Raw genomic sequence first — 26,719 nt, 5'->3', positions numbered from 1 at the left:
ACATTATAGATGGAAATAAGCCAAATGGTTACGGGAACAAGCTAGAGGTAGAAAAACTTACGAGCAAGGACAGAACTTACTCTTGGACCTTTTCTGACAAGATTTCATAGGTTAATAAGAGAAATTAGTGGGCTTGCTGGATAGATAAGATGAATAACCAGCCTTCTCAAAGCTATGAAGAAACAGGCAGAAGTATGTTAGGAGCTGAGAATGAAATGCATGACCTCTGTTTCCAGCAAATACACCTATTTCCATTTAGGATGAAACTAATTGTGAAGTTTTTTTCATTTGAACTCTGGCATCCTGTTTACAGCATTTTATACAAGGTTAGCTTTCTTCGTTTCATTGCCCATAATGTGGAAATAATTCAGCAACTGCACTTACTGCTCCTCGGTAACCATAATGAAAACAAGAATACTTCCCCAAGGAGGTTCCATGTCTCAGGTCATTGGTGGTGTGACAGAGATGTCCCTATCCTTTATGAAGGCTACTCTCTGCTTTGCAAATCTTTATTCACCAGGGCAATGTTCCCGTGAACGCTGGCATTTCAGAATCTATGTTATAAAAATGCACAGTATACATACACCCCTATATACACCTCTATATTAATTCTGTGGGATTTATTGTTATTACACTCATTTTAAAACAAAGAACCTAAACTAAGGGTCTCTCTCTCTCCCTGTCTCTGGGGATGGAAGATACGGAGTTAAAACAAAACACCCTTTAATATTAGAAGTGAGTGGTAAGTGAATGGAATTGGATGTGACAGGTGTCTCTTAGCAAGACGGTTTCTGTAGCTGATTCCTCGTGAAGGACTTCCACATTTAGCTGAATAATGCTACCCAAATCCGAGTGCATTTGCTACTTCAGCTGGCTCTCTAGAATTTTTGCTTAGGAAGCTCACAGCCAGAATTAGTACATATTCAGTTGCAAGCTAAAAGATGCATGTATCAATTGGTTTTAGATATTTTAAAACCATCTCACTCAAAACTCAGAGCAATTTTAATATTCACGCAAATTAATGTTACTTTTTTTTAGCCAGGATTGCGGATCCTCAGATGACCTATCTCTGAAATAAAGATTGTAAACAGCCATGATCACCAAAGTAGTCAGGTAGTAGAAATTTCTATTGTTTGATGCCAGTGGTCTAACATTCCTCACTGCAAAAAATGTCCAATTAGCATCCATGCTGGAAGAGCGTAGGGATCATCTACATTTATGGAGACCAGGTAGAGCGGGCTGCATGATGCTCCAAAAAAAGGGTACGTCCACATCCTAAGCCCCAGAATCTGTGAATGTGACTATCTGGGAAAAGTCTTCGCAGATGTCGTTAAGGATCTCCAGATGAGAGGATTATCCTGGATTACCTGGGTAGGACTTAACTGGCGAGTATCTTTAATAAGAGCGAAAGAGGGAGATAAGACAGACACGCAGAAGAGAAGGCTATGTGAAGAGGAAGGCGTGATATGGCCACAAGCAGGGGGAGGACAGGGCAGCCACCGGGGGCTGGAAGAAGCAAGGAACAGATTCTCCCCTAGAGCTGCCAGAGCAAGTACATTTGTACCACGCTTGGGACTTCCAGGCCCCAGAACTGGGAGAGAACACATTTCTACTTTTTTTTTTTTTTTTCTTCTGCGGTACGCGGGCCTCTCACTGTTGTGGGCTCTCCTGTTGCGGAGCACAGGCTCCGGACGCGCAGGCTCAGCGGCCATGGCTCACGGGCCCAGCCACTCCGCGGCATGTGGGATCTTCCTGGACCGGGGCACGAACCCGTGTCCCCTGCATCGGCAGGCGGACTCTCAACCACTACGCCACCAGGGAAGCCCTCTACTGTTTTAAACCACCCAATTTGTGCTAATGTGTTACAGCAGCTTCAGGGAAATACACCAGGTGGGCATTCCTCTGCGTTTTGAACTTGGGTAAAGAGTCACAGATATATACAGGTTTTCAGTTCCCTTCTCTTTTAAAAAGTTATTTCTGAATTAAATGACGAAAATTATAAGAATAAATAACAGCCCCATTTTACTACCATGTGCATAACTCCTTACAATAATCCTGCCAGTTGTGTTACAAAACTCATTTTAACACTAATCTCAGAGCAGTTAAATGACTCATCCTTGTTGAAACAGGGAGCCTGTAGGGACTCCACCCTTGACCTTCCTTTTTTCCCTTCATTATTCAATACATAATATGATTAGGACCCTGTGCTCATGATCACTCTGCTGACGTGGAGTTTACAGCCTAGCAGGGAAGATGAATATTAAGCAACTAAATCCAATCTCACTTGAATTTTATAATTAAACAAGAGCAATAATACCTGTAACTTCTGCAAACTGATGCTGGCAGACGCTGATTATCATTAAGTATTTATCTATTTCATGTATAGAATTTACATCAAAGATAAGATCACTTTCTCTGGAAAGGAAGGAAGTCAAGAAAATGTAGGAGTTACAGGTGGCAGGAGAAGACAACTCATTGGCCATCCTCTGAACTGCTTTTCTGGAAGGTAGACAGGTCTGTGACAAATATCAAACTCTGCTGCAGTGGAAGGCATTGGATAAATCCATATAGTACTCACAGAAAGCAAAGTGATCTTCCTGCACTTAAGACTTGGAGGCTGGTTTGCCTTCCATGTTAAACAGAAAGTTCTCAAGCAGAACACCTCCCAGTAAGCTTGTTAGCTGGGGGCCCGGGTCACATGGAGCACATCTGCCCACTTAGGCCCTTACTCTGCCATGCTTGCCCAGCTCTGCTCCTCTGCCCTCTGGGGATGTTGTGAAGTGACTATCCCTGAAGAGCTTTCAGAAGAAAAGCAGCAAGTACCTGTCGTAGATGTCTGGGTCATACACCTGATGGAGGCACTGAGCTGGCACAGCTGATCTCTCCAGATCTATCGTGGCTCGATGCCACCCTTTTTAGCTCACTCAGCCACAACGAATCCCTTTAGATGGCCCGGAATACCAAAGAGGGACGCAGCAAAACGGCAGCATTTAGAAGATAAGAATCTCCTAAACTCAGGTTCAAATTCTAACTTTGCCCTTCTTTCATCTTAACCTTGGCTTTCTCGTGTTTAAAAGAGATGATGATTTTTTCCCCCTACATATAAAGTGATATTATGTCCATAAACTGTGTAACCTGGCGTCTGGTGAATGCTAAGCGCTAAACGGCAGCTGCCGCTATTATTATATTCACCATTGTTATCAAATCCACCTTTGGAAATAAAAAAGCTACCTCACCTGTAAACTCTTCTATGGCTGAAACCATACACACTTCCCTAGTCTGATGGAGCCAGGATAACAGGTCGGGTTCAAAGTGAAAAATTCACTCTTCATCTTGCAACCAGATATATACCTTTCCAAGTCTCTCTGAGTTAGTTTCTTTTCCCCTTTACCTCTCTGCACTGTTCTTTGGGATCCCTCTGTTTTGTATCAGAAGGAAACTTCGGAGTTGCATCTACCTGGGTAACCAGGTCAGAGCTAAGACCTTTCAGGTATGTCAATTTAAAGTGATGATGGTACAATAATAATAACTACACACCATTCCATATTTCACACGGGTCATATATTTAATCCTTGCAACTGCCCCATGGATTAGTTGTTGTTATTATTATCCTTATTATTATTTCACAGATGAAGAAATATTCAGAGTAAGAGACCTGCCCAGAAGCACACAGTTATTAAAAGGAGTCAAACTTGGATCCTACACAGTCTGGTTCGAGAGACTTCCTTCAAATGGTCAGGCAAATTCCTAGTGATCCTGTGTCAGTATAATTAAGACTAGATGGACACATCACCACACACAGTGAAGATCTACCTGATTATACATTGAGGACAATCTTAAAGGCATAAAGAGATAAATATACGTGGCGGACAGACAGAATCAGAACACTTTTTTCCCCTTTCTTGTCATGTCTCTAAGAAAACTGATACGCTGAACTTTGTAAAGACCTATGTCTCTAAGAGTTTTATGCTTTTAAAAAAGGGGAAAGTTTTTTGTCATTTCTTAAGCAACTACAGTGGTTCTGTTCTCCTGCTGGCCCTGGGAGTTCGGGCAAGGCTTCCCTGCCAGCTGGAGGGATAGATGGTTCTAACAAAAGACCTTTGGACACTGAGCTTAATGGTTTTTCCATTTAAGGGTTGGCATTCTACTGACTTCTTTCTTAGAGCCTTTGAGGATGAACGTTTTCTAATTTGACCTTTGGAATAGAAGTTTTAGATACTATTACAATTTAATTGCAAAATAATTTAAAAAGATATAGCATATTCTCCAAAAGATGGAGGAGAATCATTAGCCAAATAATGGTGTTTAAAAATCATCCTGTCACAGATGCTTCTTTTGTATATGTGGATTTGGAACATCTGAACTCGATAAGAATGTTGTAAATAGGTATCGGTATCGTTTGAGAAATCAATTATTTATATCTCCACACTCCATTTTATCCTTACATTACGAGGTAGTGAATATTGAATCAATTTATCTTCCATTGGGTTAAATAATCCCCAATTGTATCATACAGTGAAATGAATGGGTGCCTGCAATTATGGAGGACACAGGACACAGAAGAAAATTCGCATTTCAGAAATCCGTTTCCCTTGAGTACCTCCATGACTCCTCCACTCCCAAGTGCCCACTGGCACTTTTGTACTTTGGCCCATTGCACCTCATGCCCGAAGAAAGAGACATATGAGCTACTCTCTCACCAAAGAGTTTCCTTGCCAGTGATGTGAAATTCATTAGGGATGCTGGCTAGTGTCTTGAGGAAGGAGGAATCTCACCTCAATTGTCCCCAAAGTGGGGGACATTACATATGCCAAGACTGTTCAGAATTTAGAAATAGAAGGGGTAAAGAAGAGCCCACCATCACCCATCATCTAGATGCTAGGAAGCAAGCCTCCGGAGTAGGGAGCACAGAGGAAGAACAGGGGGAATCATGCCTGATTTCTGTAGTGAGTGCTGCTTTACCAGCTGAGGGAACAGTCACATGTACTTTATTGACAGCCTACACCGCCCCCCCCCCCCATTCTGATGCCTGGGCACAGAGGCATGCTGGTTCATAAACAAAGTGGAAAGAAAGGGACTCTGAGGAGATGTCAGAGCTCATACTTCAGGCCTAGAACAACCTGAGAAGCACTGAGGACAATGCCAAGCAGAAGAAGAACCTGATACAAGTTATTGAATAAATGAATGACTCTGTGTTCTGGTAGGATCTTCCTTACACCATCACTGGAGAAAATCTTTTAAATAAAATAATAAGATGAAATTTTTGCACATACCCTTACATATACTAACCGATATTTAACAAACTACATAGGGAATACTTTATTGGCTCTAATTTAAATTTTAAATGCAAAAATTGAAGCTTCTTTTAAAACAACAATAAAAAAATTATTATAACAATGAGTATGCATTACGAAGATGGTGGCTGTTATTAATTTCAGTTAACAGCTAGAATTATTATTATTATGAGCCGCTAATGTTAATAGAAAAAGGCACAGTGTTATGTTTAATGTATGGGTACTAGAGTCTTGCTAGCAGGGTTCAAACCCTGGTTCTACCACTTACTAACTGTGTGATGCTGGGTAAAATACTTAACTTCTCTGAGCTTCATTCTCCTCATCTATTATGTGGGGATAATAAGATTTCTTATAAATTTGTGTGAGGATTAGGAGAGTTAATACATGTAAACTGGTTACAGTAATGCCTGGCACAAAGTAAGTGCTCACAACAAACTAGCTATTTCTGTTATGATGATGATGTGATAGTATTATTATTACTATTATTGTTGTTATTATTTTTACAAGGTGGCAGGACTGTGATAAGTACATTCCATGTATTAGCTAACTGAATAACCCTATGAAATATGCGCTACATCAGCTCCATTTTACAGATGAGGAAAACAAATGGAAAAAGTAAATAACTTGCCTGTGGTTAAACAGCTGATACGTGACAGAGACTGGATTTGAACTCTGGGAATTTTGGAACCTGCAACTCAATCATTACAAGATTTTGCCTTTTCTACATTATCTAGTGAAGTGTGCAGACATTTATCCAATAAACACCATGGCTTTCATATCAATAATTCTTGGATATAATGACTGCTGTATGTCTCCTCAATTTACTTCTCCTAAGGTTTAATAATCCTGGTCATATGCCTTTTTAAATTACCCTTCTCATAATTCTTATTAACATAAAAAATCAATTTTTTATTTTCTTGAAAAGCTGTCAAGTTTCCTTATTCCTTTTAACCGTCAAAGTCAAACTGCACATTCATTTTATACCATGTGTCTACTGTTACATCAATTTCTGATACAGTTTCTGCCTGCATGAGTGTCGGAAAAAAAGTTCAAATAAAAAATAGCATCATTTGAGTGAATTACTAAGGCCACTCACTGCATTTGAGGTTGATATTTTATTGTTAGCCACAAGACTGACACCAGATCTTGTTCTCCTGGAAATATGCCCTTGCTGATCTGTGATGGTATTCACCATACAATTCAATTGCACTTCACAGAAATGGAGCACATAATTTTTAAATACAGGAAACTATATGCAAAAGTGCGCTTTTTCTTGAGGCCAAGTCACTCTTAGTTCCCTAGGACCTATTTTCTTTCCTGAACATGATTAAAACTCTTGAAAAAGAGATGAGAAAAGTTTTGAGAGTTACCAAAATTATTCGTTATTTCAGGCAAACAGGAGGTGATGATGAGGGGTGGAGATCACTTCTTGTCTTTTAGGTCTAAACTCAAACATCCACCTCAGCAGAGCCACCACTTGGGGTAGCAGAGATTATGAAGGATAGTTCTGTCATCTGAGAGGTCTTCCTGATCACTCACTCCCAAGTTTCTTTCTAGTTCCCATCTACACAAACCAGTTGAATTTTCATTATACCATAACTTCTGTATTAAATGATTCTGTATTTTTATGTGTTCTCTCATCTTCTATTTGGCTTCATTCTAGGATATAAGCTCCATGAAAGAACTTACTTGTCTTATCCATCGCTGTATAATTATGAGACATAGCCAACCTCAATAAATAGTTACAGAACAGATGAATGTGTTCAGCTCTATGATTAGATGGAGGAACAAGTAAGAACCTAGGGACTTTCAGGTCCCGGGCCAAGTAAGCTAAAATGTGAGGGCTGATTCAAGCAGGAGCTACTCAAGTTTAACCATCCAGGTACACAAAAAAGGGACTCTTTGTAAGAATCTCTGGATTCATGCCATCGCTCCTTTCAACTCTATAGGAAAAGGCAACTAGTCCTTATTGAACGCCCTCTGCGAGCCATGGCATTTAGTTCATAAAAGCACCGGGTGAGGTGAGTCATAATCCTTTCATATAAGTGGAGGTGAAGCTCAGAAAGGTTAAGTAAGTGGCTCAAAGTGAGACAGCTGTGAAGTCATAAGCAGAGGCGGGATTTTAATCCAGTGATGTCTGCCACCAAAACTCTACTCTTTCTAGGTCATGACAGTGTTTCTAGGCTACTTCCTTCTGCCTAAAAACTATTCTTGCAGTGAAAATACTGCTGGGTTTCCTCTGGGTTGAGGTCCTGTGTCCCATGGTAACATCTCAATTCTGACTCATGTATCAGTATGATTCAGCCTTCAGTGAGATATTTTAATCAGATCACACATATTAATGGTATATCACACCTAGAAGGAAGCTTAGAAATGATGTAGCTGTTGAACCCTGATTCTGCAGATCAGAGAGAATGAAGTACAGGCAGGTAGATGCCCTGCCCAAGGTGATACTCTCACCTACGCAAAAAAAATCAGAGAAGACAGCAGGGTCTGAGTTTCTTTCGTTGCTGAGAGGTTAAACAGATTGCTCAAGTTGTAAACCATCTTTCCTACCTGGGTGGATATACCAGTGTACATTTGATAAAAGATATCTGAAAAATGCCTCCTAGAATTTAGCATGGGAGATTCCATAGTGGGCACAAAACCATAAACACACCAGAATGAAAACCAAAATATTTCCACATCAGTGTAAAGTCACTCTGTTCAGGGCAAAGTTTGGCCTGAAATGTAAATCGCGTAGTTGATAGCTTGATGTCCTTTCAGCACTAACAGACTGCGTTCATCATATTATCTTCTTTCCCTTTTGGACACAGTTTCTGTTTTTCAGGCATCAGAGGATGCTTTGTGTTGACTTTGAGTATCGTTTCTACCACTTATTAGCTGTATGGCTTCAAGGCAAAGACCTTAACCTCTCTGAAATTCAGTTTCCTCATCTGAAAAATGGGACTAATTATATTTTCCCTATAGCGTTTCGAAGATCATATGTACAAGCTGGAGAAAGGTGAGAGAATCGGTCCAAGGTGTGTTAGGCCTGCCGAACAAAATGATTAGAATGCTTTCAAAACACTGAATGTGATAAAAAAAGAGCACACACGTGTGCTCTTCTGGTCTGGCACAATTTCCACCTCTCTCTTTTGATATTTATCCCCCTCTTCCATCCACTCGTGTTACCCACCTGGATTGTACATGAGTCTGAGTTTCTAACTCCTGAGGGAACAATAAAGAGTGTTGGCTGTTATTATCCCAATTTTCTAAATGCCTACAAGTAAATATTTCAGCAGGTCATGAGACGAATACAGATAATCTATATAATCTAAAATTTGAAATCACGGCACAATATTGTCTGTTCTCTGGCAAATATACACCCAGAAAACCAGGAAGGGTTATGATTAATAAAAGAGTATATTGACCTTTCCAGAGGAATTATGCATGGCACCTTTATAACAAACACTGTAAAATGAAAAACAGACAAGAAAATTGCAGGGTTCAACCAACTAGAGAATGGATTCATCGTGAACATTCATTAGATGTCAACCTGGTGAATTAGGAACAGTAGTAGTTAGCCTGCAGTGATCGAATGATATTCAAAATGCCAAGAATGAATTTTTTTTTTTTTTAACTGCCAACTCTTTTCTAGTCTTGAGTTCAAATGCTGTCTTATAACATAGGACGCATGAGATTGGTTTCAGTTTTTCTAAGCACTGGATACATTTCAGCACTAAATATTGATATTTTCAAGTAATCTAGAGAAAAATCTTTAAAAGTTTAAAAGCCTAAATCCTACAGAGAAAAAAATCACAATTATCTTCTAACTACTTCTTTTGGTTCCTACTCTTCCCTTTCATTCCTTCTGATCCTTAGATTCCCATGTAAACCTCCATGTTGTACCTCTGGCGGTAAAGAGGGGACACCAATGTGCAAACCATAGGTATGACGGGGGAAGGGTGACCCACAAGCCCTAATAATAGCATCTGGACTTCAGCTGACAACCTTCTTCAAGATGCAGTGCCTCTAAGCCCTCAACCGTTCTCGACTTTACAATTAGGAAACTGGATCCGTGGTCTTAGGGATCCCTTACCTAGCTCAGTAAATACATGGATCAGGGCAGGACACTCAACAGAAACACAAAATTGATTTCAGGTCACCCTTTAGCCCTAAGATTATGATCTCCCTTGAAAGCACTTCACACATATCAAGTTGCCTTTCGTCACCCCAGGGCTTTAGGATACATGCCTTCCTTTTCTTTTCTTTATTATGCATTAAAGAGCAGACAGATAAAGAAAAGTAGCAGCATATCCGGGAAGCCACAGGGAATGAGCACTAAAAAGATTTTCAAAGTAGTGTTACTGGCTTTTGGTCCCCAAACTGAACCATGACACCAGGTCTCCTGTCTGCCCAGTGGTGTATCATGACTTCCTAGAGAAACGACCAGACCTTTCTGAGACTTAGGCTAATTCTTTGTAAGGGAGACAGAACCCTTTATGAACTGTCTACTCCTACGTGTTAAAAAAAACACATTCAATAAGAAGGTAGGAACCAGGTATGGGTATGCATTTTCAGCTCTTTATTGCCACTAGGAAACCATTTACTAAAAAGCTGCTCCATGGAAGACAGAGTGAAAGGGTTAATAGTGTTCCCAGGCATCTTGTCCACTTCATACATATATCTTTAGGATACAGCCTTGATCTGATTTGCAGAATAGTATTATTGCTTACTCTTTTTTCCATTTTTTGAAAGTCTTTTAAAGTGTTTTATATTTGATTTGTTAATGATGATAAACTTAGAAGAGTGTTTTTCCCCCTACTTTCAAAAGGAGGTTTCAAATGAAAGTTACAGAAGACTAAAGAATACAAATGGTATTTCCTGAATTCAGCAAGTTTGAACTCACCGGAATTAAGATTAAAAGCACCTTTATTCCTTGTTTAGGTTTCTGGCAGAGATTTTATTTCAACTGATCTTACGGCATATTGGTTTCTTTTCATTTGAAGCCACGCACTCCATGTCTAATTCTTTCTATTTCTCACTTTTCTACTCATTTGTGATTTTGGCAGGATCATATTTAATGTGCCTCCTGTTTTCCAGAGCTCCTAGACAGTGGCATGTGCTCAGTTGGTATTTAAGTATAGATCAAAATATTTTTTTACTTTACCTGGGCTTGAAATTTTGAGAGAGAATTAAAATCAGCAAAGAGTTCACACTGACTAAAATTCATAATGCAGGAACTCTAAAGAAGATTATTTAATTTTGTATGATAAATAGCATCACCATTTACTTTCTCAGAAAATGAAATATATTATTACAGATATGAAAGTGGTACTTTTTTACTAATGCGAGAATAGAATTTTAAGCGCAAGTATACATAAGGTAGATCAAGGACTACAAACATACTTGCCTATAGGGGTAAAAAGTAAACATTAAATGAGTGAAATGGGCTGGGTTTAACTGCATATTACATATAAGATCAAAGTGGTGGAATAACATGTCTCATCAACAGGAGCTCAATGGCAGCCATGGTTGCTAGAAATTCTATGTCTTTAAGAGAAGCTTGAAATCCTGATTACTTTCTGGAGGAAAAAAACTTAAAAAAAAACCCAAAGTCTTTACTCTTAGGCCGAACACCAAACACAAAGCACATAAAAGAGAACATACTCACATCGAACACACAGAGGGTTGGAGGGTCCAGAGCCCTTTGGAGATTATAAATGTGTTTACTGGATGAATAGAGTGGGTGTGAGAAATCAATTTCACAGAAGCTAACAGGCATAAATGATCTCTTACACTGAAAACGTCCATGTAGTCAGGCACTAAATGTCTAACATTAGAAAAGACATTAGTAGTAAGAACACGGTGCTTACTACAGCTTGAATTAAAATATTTAGAATCATTCTGCATCTGCACTTGGCCCTCACAATGTAGATTTTTTTGGCAACCAGTTTTCTCTTATTCTCATATAATACTCTCATATATAATACTCATACTACGATTCAGACATACTCACCAACATTTTTGCTTCTGTCATGTGTTGCCCACTACAGTTGGTGGGATTAAGACTGTCCCCATTTCTTTTACAGATGGCTAAGAAGCACATGAAAAGCTGTTCAACATCACTAATTATTAGAGAAATGCAAATCAAAAAACTACAGTGAGGTATCACCTCACACTGGTTAGAATGGGCATCATCAGAAAATCTACAAACAACAAATGCTGGAGAGGGTGTGGAGAAAAGGGAAACCTCTTGCACTGTTGGTGGGAATGTAAATTGATACAGCCACTATGGAGAACAGTATGGAGGTTCCTTAAAAAACTAAAAATAGAATCACCATATGACCCAGCAATCCCACTACTGGGCATATACCCAGAGAAAACCATAATTCAAAAAGACAAATGCACCCCAATGTTCACTGCAGCACTATTTACAATAGCCAGGTCATGGAAGCAACCTAAATGCCCATCAACAGATGAATGGATAAAGAAGATGTGATACATATATACAATGGAATATTACTCAGCCAAAAAGAGAAATGAAATTGGCTCATTTGTAGAGATGGTGATGGATCCAGAGATTGTCATACAGAGTGAAGTAAGTCAGAAAGAGAAAAACAAATATTGTATATTAACACATATAGGTGGAATCTAGAAAAATGGTACAGATGAACCAGTTTACAAAGCAGAAATAGAGACACAGATGTAGAGAACAAACGTATAGACACCAAGGGGGGAAAGCGGGGGTGGGGGTGGTGGGGGTGGGAATGAATTGGGAGATTGGGATTGACATATGTACACTAATATGTGTAAAATGGATAACTAACAAGAACCTGCTGTATAAAAAATAAATAAAATAAAATTCAAAAAAAAAAGACTGTCCCCATTTCTTTAACAGTGGTATCAGTGAGTGTTTAATCTTAAAATAATAATGGTCAGCTGACTCTTCAAATCAATGAATAAATTAATGAGTTTCTCATATCACTATTTAATTTTGGTATGGCCTATTGAGAGTAAAAATCGCAGTAATTTGAAGTAATATATTGCTAATCTACCTTATTAGTCATTAATCCTTATGAAGGCTTTTGTAAATAGTTTAAGAATTTCCTCTCCTGATTTGAGGAGTTAACAATAAAACAAATAACTATCATAACTTACTGTGTGGTTTCTAGGTACTTCAAATACATAATCCTGGACCTAAAAAGACATATACAGAACATTCTATCCAACAATAGCTGATTACACATCCTTCTCAAGTGTACATGGAACATTTTTTAGAATAGACCATATGTTAGGCCACAAAACAAGTCTTAGCAAATTCAGGAAGACAAATCATACCAAGTACCTTCTCTAACCATAATGACATGAAACTAGAAATCAAAAACAAGTGGAAAACTAGAAATTTATGAATACATGGAAATTAAACAACACTCCTCTGAACAACCAATGGATTAAATAAGAAATCAAAGGGGAAATAAAAATGTTTCTTGAGGTAAGCAGAAAATGGAAACACAATATACTAGAACTTACAGGGCACAGCAAAAGTAGTTCTAAAAGAGATCTTCATAGCAATAAATGCCTGCATTAAGGAGGAAAAAGATCCTCCAAAACAACCTAACTCCATACCTTAATAAATTAGGAAAAAAAGAACAAACTTAGTCCAAAGTTAGTAGAAGGGAGGGAATAATAACGATTAGAGCAGAGATAAATAAAATAGAGAACGAGAAACGAAAAGATTAACCAGACTAAGAGTTGGTTCTATGAAAAATAAACAAAACTGATAAACCCTTAGGTAGATTAACCAAGAAAAAAAGAGAGAGGGCCCAAATAAACAAAATTATAAATTAAAAAAAAATTACAGCTGACAGCATAGAAATACAAAGAATCATAAGAAGTTACTGTGAACAACTATATGCCCAAAACATGGACAACCTAAGAGAAATGGAAAAATTCTTAGAAACCTATAACTTACCAATACTGAATTGGTAAGAAATAGAAAATCTGAATAAACCAAATACTAGTAAGGAGATTCAATCAGTAATCAAACATCTCCCAATGAAGAAAAGCTCATGACCAGACGGCTTCACCAGTGAATTTTACCAACCATTTAAAGAAGAATTAACACTAGTCTTTCGCAACCTCTTCCAAAAAACTGAAGAAGAGGAAAGACTCCCAAACTGATTTTAGGAGGTCAGAATTATCCAGATACCAAAGTCACATAAGGGCACTAACAGAAAAGAAAATGACAGGCAATATCCCTGAAAATATAGATGCAAAAATTCCCAACAAAATACTAGCAAACTGAATTCAGCAGCACATTAAAGGGTCATTTGCAATGATCAAATGGGATTTATCCTCAGGAGGCAAGGATGGTTAAATATATGTAAATCAATCGATGTAATACATCACATTAAAAGAATGGGAGAAAAGAATCATATGATGATCTTCACAGAGGCAGAAAAAGCATGTGACAAAATTCAACATTCATTCATGATAAAAAACTCTTAACAACTTAGGCATAGAAGGAACATATCACAACATGATAAAGGCCATATATGACAAGCCCACAGTTCATATCATACTCAGTGATGAAAGGTTGAAAGATTTTCCTCTAAGATCAGGAACAAGACAAGGTTGCCCACTCACACCACTCGTATTCAACATAGTACTGGAAGTCCTAGCTAGAGCAATTGGGTAAGAAAAATAATCAGACATCCAAGTTGGAAAAGAAGGAGTAAAACTTCTCTATTTGCAGATAACATGATTTTATATATAGAAATTCCTACAGGCTCAATTAAAAAAACTGTTAGAACTAATCAATGAATTCAGTAAAGTTACAGGATACAAAATTAACATACAAAAATCAGTAAAGATGAATTTTCTAATAAAGAAATAAAGAAAACGATCTCATTTATAATAGCATCAGAAACAATAAAATACTTAGGAATAAATGTAATCAAGGAGGTAAAAGATCTGTTCTCTGAAAACTGCAAGATACTGATGAAAGAAATCAAAGAAGACACCAAAAAATGGAAAAGTATCCCATGTTCATAGATTGGAAGAATAATATTGCCAAATGTCAATATTACTGGGACTTCCCTAGTGGCGCAGTTGTTAAGAATCCACCTGCCAATGCAGGGGACACAGGCTCGATCCATGGTTTGGGAAGATCCCACATACCTCGGAGCAACTAAGACCACGTGCCACAACTACTGAGCCAGTGCTCTAGAGCCCGCGTGCCACAACTAGTGAAGCCCGTGCACCTACAACCCAGGCTCCGCAACAAGAGAAGCCACTGCAATGAGAAGCCTGCGCACCACAACAAAGAGTAGCCCCTGCTTGCCGCAACTAGAGAAAGCCCATGTGCAGCAATGAAGACCCAATGCAGCCATAAATAAATATATAAATAAATTTATTTATAAATTTATTTATTTGTAAAAAAATGTCAATACTACCAGAAACCATCTATAGATTCAGTGTAATGGCTACAAAGATTCCAATGTTTTTGTTTTTTACAAAAAAAGAAAAAACACTCCTAAAATTTATATGAAGCCACAGAAGACAATGAAAAGTCAAATAAATCCTGAGAAAGAAGAATAAAGCTGGAAGCATCACACTTCCTGATTTCAAGCTATACTATAAAGCTATAGAAATTAAAACACCTTCAAGGTGGCGGAACAGTGAGATGTGGAGATCACCTTCCTCCCCACAAATACATCAGAAATACATGTACATGTGGAACAACTCCTACAGAACACCTACTGAATGCTGACAGAAGACCTCAGACCTCCCAAAAGGCAAGAAACTCCCCACGTACCTGGGTAGGGCAAAAGAAAAAAGAAAAAACAGAGACAAAAGAATAGGGATCGAACCTGCACCTCTGGGAGGGAGCTGTGAAGGAGGAAAAGTTTCCATACAGTAGGAAGCCCCTTCACTGGTGGAGATGGGGGGGTTTTGGGGGGAGCTTCAGAGCTACAGAGAAGAGCACAGTAACGGGTGCAGAGGGCAAAGCAGAGAGATCCCCGCACAGAGGATCGGTGCTGAACAGCACTCACTGGCCGGAGAGGCTTGTCTGCTCACCCACCAGGATGGGTGGGGGCTGGGAGCTGAGGCTCAGGCTTCGGAGGTCGGATCCCAGGGGGAGGACTGGGGTTGGCTGCATGAACACAGCCTGAAGGGGGCTAGTGCACCACAGCTGGCTGGGAGGGAGTCCGGTAAAAACTCTGGAGCTGCCGCAGAGGCAAGAGACCATTGTTTCAGGGTGCACAAGGAGAGGGGATTCAGAGCACCGCCTCAACAAGCTCCAGAGACCGGCGCAAGCCACAGCTATCAGTGTGGACACCAGAGACGGGAATGAAACTCTAAGGCTGCTGCTGCAGCCACCAAGAAGCCTGTGTGCAAGCACAGGTCACTATCCACACCTCCCCTCCCGGGAGCCTGTACAGCCCACCACTGCCAGGGTCCCATGATCCAGGGACAACTTCCCCGGGAGAACACATGGCGCGCCTCAAGCTGTTGCAATGTCATGCTTGCCTCTGCCACTGCAGGCTCGCCCAACATCCCGTACCCCTTTCTCCCCAAGGCCTGGTGAACCAGAGTCCCCTAATCAGCTGCTACTCTAACCCCGTCCTGTCTCACCGAAGAACAGATGCCCTCAGGTAACCTACACGCAGAGGCGGGGCCCAATCCAAAGCTGAACGCCAGGAGCTGTGCGAACAAAGAAGAGAAAGGGAAATCTCTCCCAGAAGCCTCAGGAGCAGCGGATTAAATCTCCACAATCAATTTGATGTACCCTGCATCTCTGGAATACCTGAATATAATATGAATCATCCCAAAATTGAGGCAGTGGACTTTGGGAGCAACTGTAGACTTGGGGTTTGCTTTCTGCATCTAATTTGTTATTTCTGGTTTTACGTTTATCTTAGTTTAGTGTTTACAGTTTATTATCACTGGTACATTTGTTTATTGATTTGGTTGATCTCTTCCTTTTTTTTTAATATATAGATATATGTCTATTTTTTTACCTTTTTCTCTTTTTGTGAGTGTGTATGTGTATACTTCTTTGTGTGATTTTGTCTGTATAGCTTTGCTTTTACCATTTGACCTAGGGCCTGTCTGTTCTTTTTTTATTTTCTTTATTTATTTATTTTTAAATATAGGTTTTACTGCTTGTTACCAATGGTGGATTATTTTTTGGTTTGGTTGCTCCCTTCTTTATTTTTTTTCCTCTTTAATTACTTTTTAATTTTTAAATTTTTAATAATTATTTTATTTATTTATTTATTTATTTTCTCCCTTTTCTTCTAAGCCATGTGGCTGACAGGATCTTGGTGCTCTGGCCAGTTGTCAGCTCTGTGCTGCTGAGGTGGGAGAGCTGAGTTAAGGGCATTGATGCACCAGAGAACTCCCAGCTCCATGTAATACCAAACGGCGAAAGCTCTCCAGAGATCTCCATCTCAGTGCGAAGACCCACCGCCACTCAACGACCAGCAAGCTACAGTGCTGGACATCCTATGCCAAACAACTAGCAAGACAGGAACACAAACCATTAGCAGAGAGGCTGCCTAAAATCATAATAGGGACACACACACACACCAAAACACACCACCGGACGTGGTACTGGCCACCAGAAAGACAAAATCCAGCCTCATCCGTCAGAACACAGGCACTAGTCTCCTCCACCAGGAAGCCTACATAAACCACAGAACCAACCTTATCCACTGGGGGTAGACACCAAAAACAACAGGAACTATGAACCTGCAGCCTGCGAAAGGAGACCCCAAATGCAGTAAGTTAAGCAAAATGAGAAGACAGAGAAACACACAGCAGATGAAGGAGCAAGGTAAAAACCCACAAGACCAAACAAATTAAGAGGAAATAGGCAGTCTAGTTGAAAAAGAATTCTGAGTAATGATAGTAAAGATTATCCAAAATCTTGGAAATAGAATGGAGAAAACACAAGAAACGTTTAACAAGGACCCAGAAGAAATAAAGAGCAAACAAACAATGATGAACAACACAATAAATGAAATTAAAAATTCTCTAGAAGGAATCAACAGCAGAATAACTGAGTCAGAAGAATGGATAAGTGACCTGGAAGATAAAATAGTGGAAATAACTACCACAGAGCAGAATAAAGAAAAAAGAATGAAAAGAACTGAGGACAATCTCAGAGACCTCTGCGACAACATTAAATGCACCAACATTCGAATTATAGGGGTCCCAGAAGAAGAAGAGAAAAAGAAAGGGACTGAGAAAATATTTGAGGAGATTATAGTTGAAAACCTCCCTAATATGGGAAAGGAAATAGTTAATCAAGTCCAGGAGGCACAGAGAGACTCATAGAGGATAAATCCAAGGAGAAACATGCCAAGACACATATTAATCAAACTATCAAACATTAAGTACAAAGAAAAAATATTAAAAGCAGCAAGGTAAAAACAGCAAATAATATACAAGGGAATCCCCATAAGGTTAAAAGATGATCTTTCAGCAGATACTCTGCCAGACAGAAGGGAATGGCAGGACATATTTAAAGTGATGAAAGGGAAAAACCTACACCAAGATTACTCTACGCAGCAAGGATCTCATTCAGATTCGACAGAGAAATTAAAACCTTTACAGATAAGCAAAAGCTAAGAGAATTCAGCACAACCAAACCAGCTTTACCTCTAATGCTAAAGGAACTTCTCTAGGCAGGAAACACAACAGAAGGATAAGACCTACAATAACAAACCCAAATCAATTAAGAAAATGGTAATAGGAACATACATATGGATAACTACCTTAAATGTAAATGGATTAAATGCTCCAACCAAAAGACAGAGACTGGATGAATGGACACAAAAACAAGACCCACATATATGCTGTCTACAACAGATCCACTTCAGACCTAGGGAAACATACACACACTGTAAGTGAGGGGATGAAAAAAGATATTCCATGCAAACAGAAAGCAAAAGAAAGCTGGAGAAGCAATTCTCCTATCAGACAAAATAGACGTTAAAATAAAGACTATTACAAGAGACAAAGAAGGACACTATACAATGATCAAGGGATCAATCTAAGAAGAAGATATACCAATTGTGAATATTTATGCACCCAACATAGGCACACCTCAACACATAAGGCAAATGCTAACAGCCATAAAAGGGGAAATCGACAGTAACACAATCATAGTAGGGGACTTTAACACCCCACTTTCACCAATAGACAGACCATCCAAAATGAAAAAAAATAAGGAAACACAAGCTTTAAATGATACAATAAACAGCATGGACTTAATTGATATTTATAGGATATTCCATCCCAAAACAACAGAATACACTTCCTTCTCAAGTGCTCATGGAACATTCTCCAGGATAGATCATATCTTGGGTCAAAAATCAAGTCTTGGTAAATTTAAGAAAATTGAAATTGTATCAAGTATTTTTTCCGACCACAACGCTATGAGACTCGATATCAATTACATGAAAAAATCTGTAAAAAATACAAACACATGGAGGCTAAACAGTATACTAATTAATAACCAACAGATCACTGAAGCAATCAAAGAGGAAATTAACAAATACCTAGAAACAAATGATAATGAAAACATGATGACCTAAAACCTATGGGAGGCAGCAAAAGCAGTTCTAAGGGGAAGATTATAGCAATACAATCCTACCTCAAGAAACAAGTAAATCTTAAATAAGCAACCTAACCTTACACCTAAAGCAATTGGAGAAATAAGAACAAAAAAACCCCAAACTTAGCAGAAGGAAAGAAATCAGAGAGATCAGATCAGAAATAAATGAAAAAGAAATGAAGACAACAATAGCAAAGATCAATTACACTAAAAGCTAGTTCTTTGAGAAGATTAACAAAATTGATAAACCATTAGCCAGACTCATTAAGACAAAAAGGGAGAAGACTTAAATCAATCGAATTAGAAATGAAAAAGGAGAAGTAACAACTGACACCACAGAAATACAAAGGATCATGAGAGATTACGACAAGCAACTATATGTCAATAAAATGGACAACCTTGAAGAAATGGACAAATTCTTAGGAAAGCACAACCTTCTGAGATTGACCCAGGAATAAATAGAAAATAGAAAAAGTTTAATAACAAGCAATGAAATTGAGACTGTGATTAAAAATCTTCTCACAAACAAAAGTCCAGGACCAGATGGCTTCACAGGTGAATTATATCAAACATTTAGAGAAGAGCTAATACCTATCCTTCTCAAACTCTTCCAGAATGTAGCAGTGGGAAGAACATTCCCAAACTCATTCTATGGGGCCACCATCACCCTGATACCAAAACCAGACAAAGATGTCACAAAAAAGAAAACTACAGGCCAATATCATTGATGAACACAGATTGAAAAATCCTCAACAAAATACTAGCAAACATAATCCAACAGCACATTAAAAGAATCATACACCATGATGAACTGGGATTTATCCCAGGAACGCAAGGATTCTTCAATATACGCAAATCAATCAATGTGGTACACCATATAACAAATTGAAGGAGAAAAACCATATGACCATCTCAACTGATGCAGAAAGCTTTTGACAAAATTCAACACCCATTTATGATAAAAACCCTCCAGAGAGTAGGCACAGAGGGAACTAACCTCAACATAATGAAGGCCATATATGACAAACCCACAGCAAACATCATTCCCAATGGTGAAAAACTGAAACCATTTCCACGAAGATCAGGAACAAGATACGGTTGCCTCCTCTCACCACTATTATTCAACATAGTTTTAGAAGCTTTATCCACAGCAATCAGAGAAGAAAAAGAAATAAAAGGAATCCAAATTGGAAAAGAAGAAGTAAAGCTGTCACTCTTTGCAGATGACATGATACTATACATAGAGAATCCTAAAGATGCTACCAGAAAACTACTAGACCTAGTCAATGAATTTGTAAAAGTAGCAGCATACAAAATTAATGCACATAAATCTCTTGCATTCCTATATACTAATGATGAACAATCTGAAAGAGAAATTAAGGAAACACTCCCATTTACCATTGCAACAAAAATAATAAAATACCTAGGAATAAACCTACTTAGGGAGACAAAAGACCTCTATGCAGAAAACTGTAAGACACTGATGAAAGAAATTAAAGATGACACAAACAGATGGAGAGATATACCACATTCTTGGATTGGAAGAATCAACATTGTGAAAATGACTCTACTACCCAAAGCAATCTACAGATTCAATGCAATCCCTATCAAACTAAGATTGGCATTTTTCACAGAACTAGAACAAAAAATTTCACAATTTGTATGGAAACACGAAAGACCCCCAATAGCCAAAGCAATCTTGAGAAAGAAAAATCAAGCTGGAGGAATCACGCTCCCTGACTTCAGACTATACTACAAAGCTACAGTAATCAAGACAGTATGGTACTGGCAGAAAAAAAGAAATATAGATCAATGGAACAGGATACAAAGCCCAGAGTTAACCCACACACATATGGTCACCTTATTTTTGATAAAGGAGACAAGAATACACAATGGAGAAAAGACAGCCTCCTCATTAAACCCACGCACATATGGTCACCTTATTTTTCATAAAGGAGGCAAGAATACACAATGGAGAAAAGACAGTCTCCTCAGTAAGTGGTACTGGGAAAACTGGACAGCTACATGTAAAAGAATGAAATTAGAACACTCCCTAACACCATACACAAAAATAAACTCCAAATGGATTAAAGACTTAAATGTAAGGCCAAACACTATAAAACCCTTAGAGGAAAACATAGGCAGAACACTCTATGACATAAATCACAGCAAGGTCCTTTTTGACCCACCTCCTAGAGTAATGGAAATAAAAACAAAGATAAACAAATAGGACTTAATGAAACTTAAAAGCTTTTGCACCGCAAAGGAAACCATAAACAAGATGAAAAGACAACCCTCAGATGGGAGAAAATAGTTGCAAATGAAGCAACTGACAGAGAATTAATCTCCAAAATTACAAGCAGCTCATGCAGCTCAATATCAAAAAAACAAACAACCCAAGCCCCAAATGAGCAGAAGACCTAAATAGACATTTCTCCAAAGAAGATATACAGATTGCCAACAAACACTTGAAAGAATGCTCAACATCATTAATCATTAGAGAAATGCAAATCAAAACTACAATGAGGTATCATCTCACAACAGTCAGAATGGCCATCATCAAGAAATCTACAAACAATAAATGCTAGAGAGTGTGTGGAGAAAAGGGAATCATCTTGCAGTGTTGGTGGGTATATAAATTGCTACAGCCACTATGGAGAACACTATGGAGGTTCTTTAAAAAACTAAAAATAGAACTACCATACGACCCAGCAATCCCATTACTGGGCATATACCCTGAGAAAACCATAACTCAAAAAGAGTCATGTGCCACAATGTTCACTGCAGCACTATTTACAGTAGCCAGGACATGGAAGCAACCTGAGTGTCCATCAACAGATGAATGGATAAAGAAGATGTGGCACATATATACAATGGAATATTAGCCATAAAAAGGAACGAAACTGAGTTAGTTGTAGTGAGGTGGATGGACCTAGAGTCTGTCATACAGAGTAAAGTAAGTCAGAAAGAGAAAAAACAAATACCGTATGCTAACACATATATATGGAATCTAAATAAAACAAAAAAAAGCTTCTGAAGAACCTATTGGCAGGACAGGAATAAAGACACAGACGTAGAGAATGTACTTGAGGACACGGGGAGGGGGAAGGGTAAACTGGGATGAAGTGAGAGAGTGGGATAGACTTATATATACTAACAAATGTAAAATAGATAGCAAATGGGAAGCAGCCTCATAGCACAGGGAGATCAGCTCAGTGCTTTTTGACCAACTAGAGGGGTGGGATGGGGAGGGTGGGAGGGAGACACAAGAGGGAGGAGATATGGGGATATCTGAATACATATAGCTGATTCACTGTGTTATAAAGCAGAAACTAACACACCATTGTAAAGCAATTATACTCTAATAAAGATGCTAAAAAAAATTAAAAAAAATAAATACCAAAATCCAAAATAAAACAGAAAAAAACCACTATGGTACTGGCATAAAAATAGACAAATACACCTATGGAGTAGAATTGAAAGCCAAGAAATAATCTCAAGCACAGAATCAACTGATATTTGTCAAAGAAGAAGAATACTCAATATAGAAAGGACAGCCACTGGGAGTTCCCTGGTGGTCCAGTGGTTAAGAATCTGTCTTGCAGTGCAGGGGACGTTGGTTCACTCCCTGGTCGGGGAAGCAAGATCCCACATGCTGTGGAGGAACTAAGTCTATGCGCCGCAAGGAAGAGCCCACACGCCACAACAAAAGATCCCGTGTGCCAGAACAAAGACCGAACACAGCCATAAATAAATAAATAAATAAATAAATAATTTTTTTCTGAAAAAAGAAGACAGCCTCTTTAATGAATGGTGCTGGGGAAATTGGATATTCACATCTAAGAGAATGAAACTTGACCCTATATTACACCACTCACATAGATTAACTCAAAATGGATTAAAATCTCAGATATAAGACCTGAAACCATGAAACTCCCAGAAGTGCACCGTATTGTTCATTGCAGCATTATTTACAATAGCCAGGTCATGGAAGCAACGTAAATGTCCATCAACAGATGAATGGATAAAGAAGATGTGGTACATATATACAATGGAATATTAGCCATAAAAAGGAATGCTACTGGGTCATTTGTAGAGACATGGGTGGACCTAGAGACTGTCATACAGAGTGAAGTAAGTCAGAAAGAGAAAAGCAAATATCGTATATTAACGCGTATATATGGAATCTAGAAAAATGGTACAGATGAACCTGTTTGCAAGGCAGAAGCAGAGATGCAGACAAAGAGAACAAACGTATGGACACCAAGGGGAGAAGGAGGGGTGGTGGTGGGTTGAATTGTGAGATTGGGACCGACATACATACACTAATATATATAAAATAGATAACTAATGAGAACCTGCTGTATAGCACAGGGAACTCTACTTAATGCTCTGTGGTGACCTAAATGGGAAGGAAATCCAAAATAGAGGGCATATATGTATACATATAGCTGATTCTGCTAGTACGGCAGAAACTAACACAACATTGTAAAGCAACTATACCCCAATAAAAAAAAATAGGATATTAAAAAAAAAAATTACCAGTAGGAAACATAGTGCAATCAAAGCTCTTGATATACATAAGAATAGAAACACAATGGGTTTGCTTTGCCAATAAATGTATGTTTTTGTTTTAAAAAAAAGAAACTCCCAGAAGAAAACATAAGGAAAAAGCTCCTTGACATACGTGTTAGTAATGATTTTTCAGGAAATTACAGCTAAAGCACAAGCGACAAAATAAAAAATAAACAAGCAAAACTATATCACACTAAAAAGCTTCTGCACGACAAAAGAAACCATCAACAAAGTGAAAAGACAACCTATGGGACGGAAGAAAACATTTGCAAACCACATAGCTGATAAGAGGTTAACATCCCCCCAAAATAAATAAAGAAGTCATATAACTCTATAGCAAAACAAACAATCCAATTTAAAAATGGGCAAAGGACCTTAATACACATTTTTCCAAAGAAGACACACCAATGGCCAACAGGTATATGAAAAGATGCTCAACATTACTAGTCATTATGGAAGTGCAAATTAAAATCACAGTGAGATATCACCTCCTGTCTGTTAGAATGGCCATCATCAAAAAAGACAAGAGATAACAAATGTTGGCATAGATGTGGAGAAAAGAGAATCTTTGCACACTGTTGGTAGGAATGTAAATTGGTGCAGCCATTACGGGAAACAGTATGGATGCTCCTCAAATTAAAAATAGAACTACTATATGATCTAGAAATTTTACTTCTGGGAATAGATCCAAAATAAATGAAAACACTAACTCGAAGACATATCTGTACTCCCTTGTTCAGTGCACCATTATTTACCATAGCCAAGACATGGAAACAACCCAAGTGTCTGTCAATGGATGAATGGATAAAGAAGTCATAGTACATATATATACAATGGAATATTATTCAGCCATAAAAAATGAGGAAATCCTACCATTGCTACAACATGGATGAACCCTGAAGGCATTATGCTAAGTGAAATAAGTCAGACTGAAGAAGCAAATTACTGTATAATCTTATATATGGAATCTAAAAAAAAAAAAAGTCATAGACAAAAATATCAGATTTGTGGTTACTAGAGGTGGGGGCAGGGATGGAGGGAGGGGGAGAACTGGAGGGAGGGGGAGAACTGGAGGGAGGGGGAGAACTGGAGGAAGGTGGTCAACCAGTGCAAACTTTCAGTTATAAGATAAATAAGTACTAGGGATGTCAGGTATAACATAATGAGTATAGTTAACATTGCCATATACTACACAGGAAAGTTGTTAAGCAGGGTGACCCTCATATCACAAGAGAATTTTTTTTCTTTTCTTTTTTATTATATCTCTACTAGATGATGGATGTTAACTAAACCTATTGTGGTAACCATTTCATAATATTATGTAAATCAAACCACTATGCTGCATACCTTACATATATACAGTGATATATGTTAATTATTTCTTAATAAAACTGGAAAAATACATAATCCTCTTTAGTCCTCATTGCAAGGTATGTACTATTAAACTCACTCTTCTGAAGGGAACACTGAGGTTTTGAGGAAATTAAATGACTTATCCTAAGTTAGCCACATCTGCTAAGTGAAAGAGCTACCACATGAACTCTGATCAGTCTCATCCCAAAGTTTATACCCTTATAAACATCCCTTTTATTCCAACATAATTATTATTATTATTTTTTTACGGTACGCGGGCCTCTCACTGTTGTGGCCTCTCCCGTTGCGGAGCACAGGCTCCCGACGCGCAGGCTCAGCGGCCATGGCTCACGGGCCCAGCCGCTCTGCGGCATGTGGGATCTTTCCGGACCGGGGCACGAGCCCGTGTCCCCTGCATCGGCAGGTGGACTCTCAACCACTGCGCCACCAGGGAAGCCCCCATAATTATTTTTAAAATAGTAAAATTGATTTTTAATTAATAACCAATTGCCAGAAATGAAAGCCATTAAATATCTGTCAAAGTCTCAAGTCATTTCAACATGTTGATGTCAATAAAATTATTACTCTACCTCCCTGCCCTCCCCCACAATAAAAATCATACATGGCTGGCTTGCTTTCTGAAAATTCTTTCATTGTCAGTTATATTTAAAACTGACAATGTTGATCATTTAATCATCTGAAGTAAATAAATGCCACTATGAGGCATTAAGAGACTAACATAGTAAAGAACCTGAGTGGCAATTATAATTTGTTTCTTAGCAACTAATAGCGAAAGTTGATTCTAGCACATCTATACGAGGCAGCATTACAGCCTTGGGAATATTGCGACAGTCCTCAACAGTATAATGTTGTGAGTAATTTGCTTTTGCTACTATCATAGATAAATTATTTTGGACCTGCTTGGTCAAAACCCTCAAGAATTCTCATTAAAAGTCAGCTATTATTGTATGTGTTGCTTTCTTCCCCTTTCTTTCACATTATACTGAACCCAACTGTATTGGTTATTCCATGCATTATAGTAAGCTGAAAAGAATCATCATGATAAAAACAGCTTGCTTTAATAACCAGGGGAAAGGAGTTCAGCACTATAAGAGTTCCATTTCCTGTCTGAAACAGCACTTATTAAATGTAGTCATGGTTAGAGTAAATTAAAATTTTTATAATGGATATGAGTGAGAGCAATAGGGATTTTTAAGGGTGTTATATGCTGTAAACAGGGAAAAACAGTAGTGAAAGCTGAGTGGTCTTAGTCTGAGAGCTTAGGAGATTTTCAGGCACACTTTGCTTATTGTTTTAAGTTAAAATATATTAACCTACAATATTATGTTATTTTCAGGTGTACTACATAGTGATTTGACATTTGTATACATAAAGAAATGACCACAGTATGTCGAGTAACTATCTTCTGTCCCCATACAAAGTAATTACGATATTATTGACCATATTCCTTACGCTGAATATTATGTCCCTGTGCTTATTTATTTTATAACTGGAGGTGGGTACCACTTAATTCCCTTTGCCTACTTCCTCCACCCGCCACCCCACTACCCTCTGGTAACTACCCACTTGTTCTCTGTACATATGAGTCTGTTTTTGTTTTGTTTGTTTTTTACATTCCACATGTAAGAGAGATCATATGGTATTTGTCTTTCTCTTATTTCACTTTGTCTTGTTCTTATTTCACTTAGCATAATACCTTTCAGATCATCCATATTGTTGCAAATGGCAAGATTTCATTTTTCTAATGCCTGAGTAATATTCCATTGTATATATACATACTACGTCTTCCTTATCCATTTACCTATCAGTGACAAATTGGCTTCTCAAAGATCATACTGGTGGCTCACATTGTGGGAACATAATT

The 26,719-nt window shown here is 38.3% G+C and overlaps 1 protein-coding gene across 18 annotated transcripts in view; it reads right to left on the bottom strand.

Moving 5' to 3' along the window:
* CNTN4 (contactin 4) overlaps positions 1 to 26,719 on the bottom strand; it is a 958,186-nt gene that overhangs the window by 266,954 nt on the left and 664,513 nt on the right. The gene's annotated exons all lie outside the window — the stretch shown is intronic.

The sequence above is a fragment of the Stenella coeruleoalba genome, assembly GCF_951394435.1.
Source record: "Stenella coeruleoalba genome assembly, chromosome: 10".
Taxonomy (NCBI): Eukaryota; Metazoa; Chordata; class Mammalia; order Artiodactyla; family Delphinidae; genus Stenella; species Stenella coeruleoalba.
Note: the sequence above shows the minus strand (reverse complement) of the source record. Positions and strands in the feature narration are given on the sequence as shown.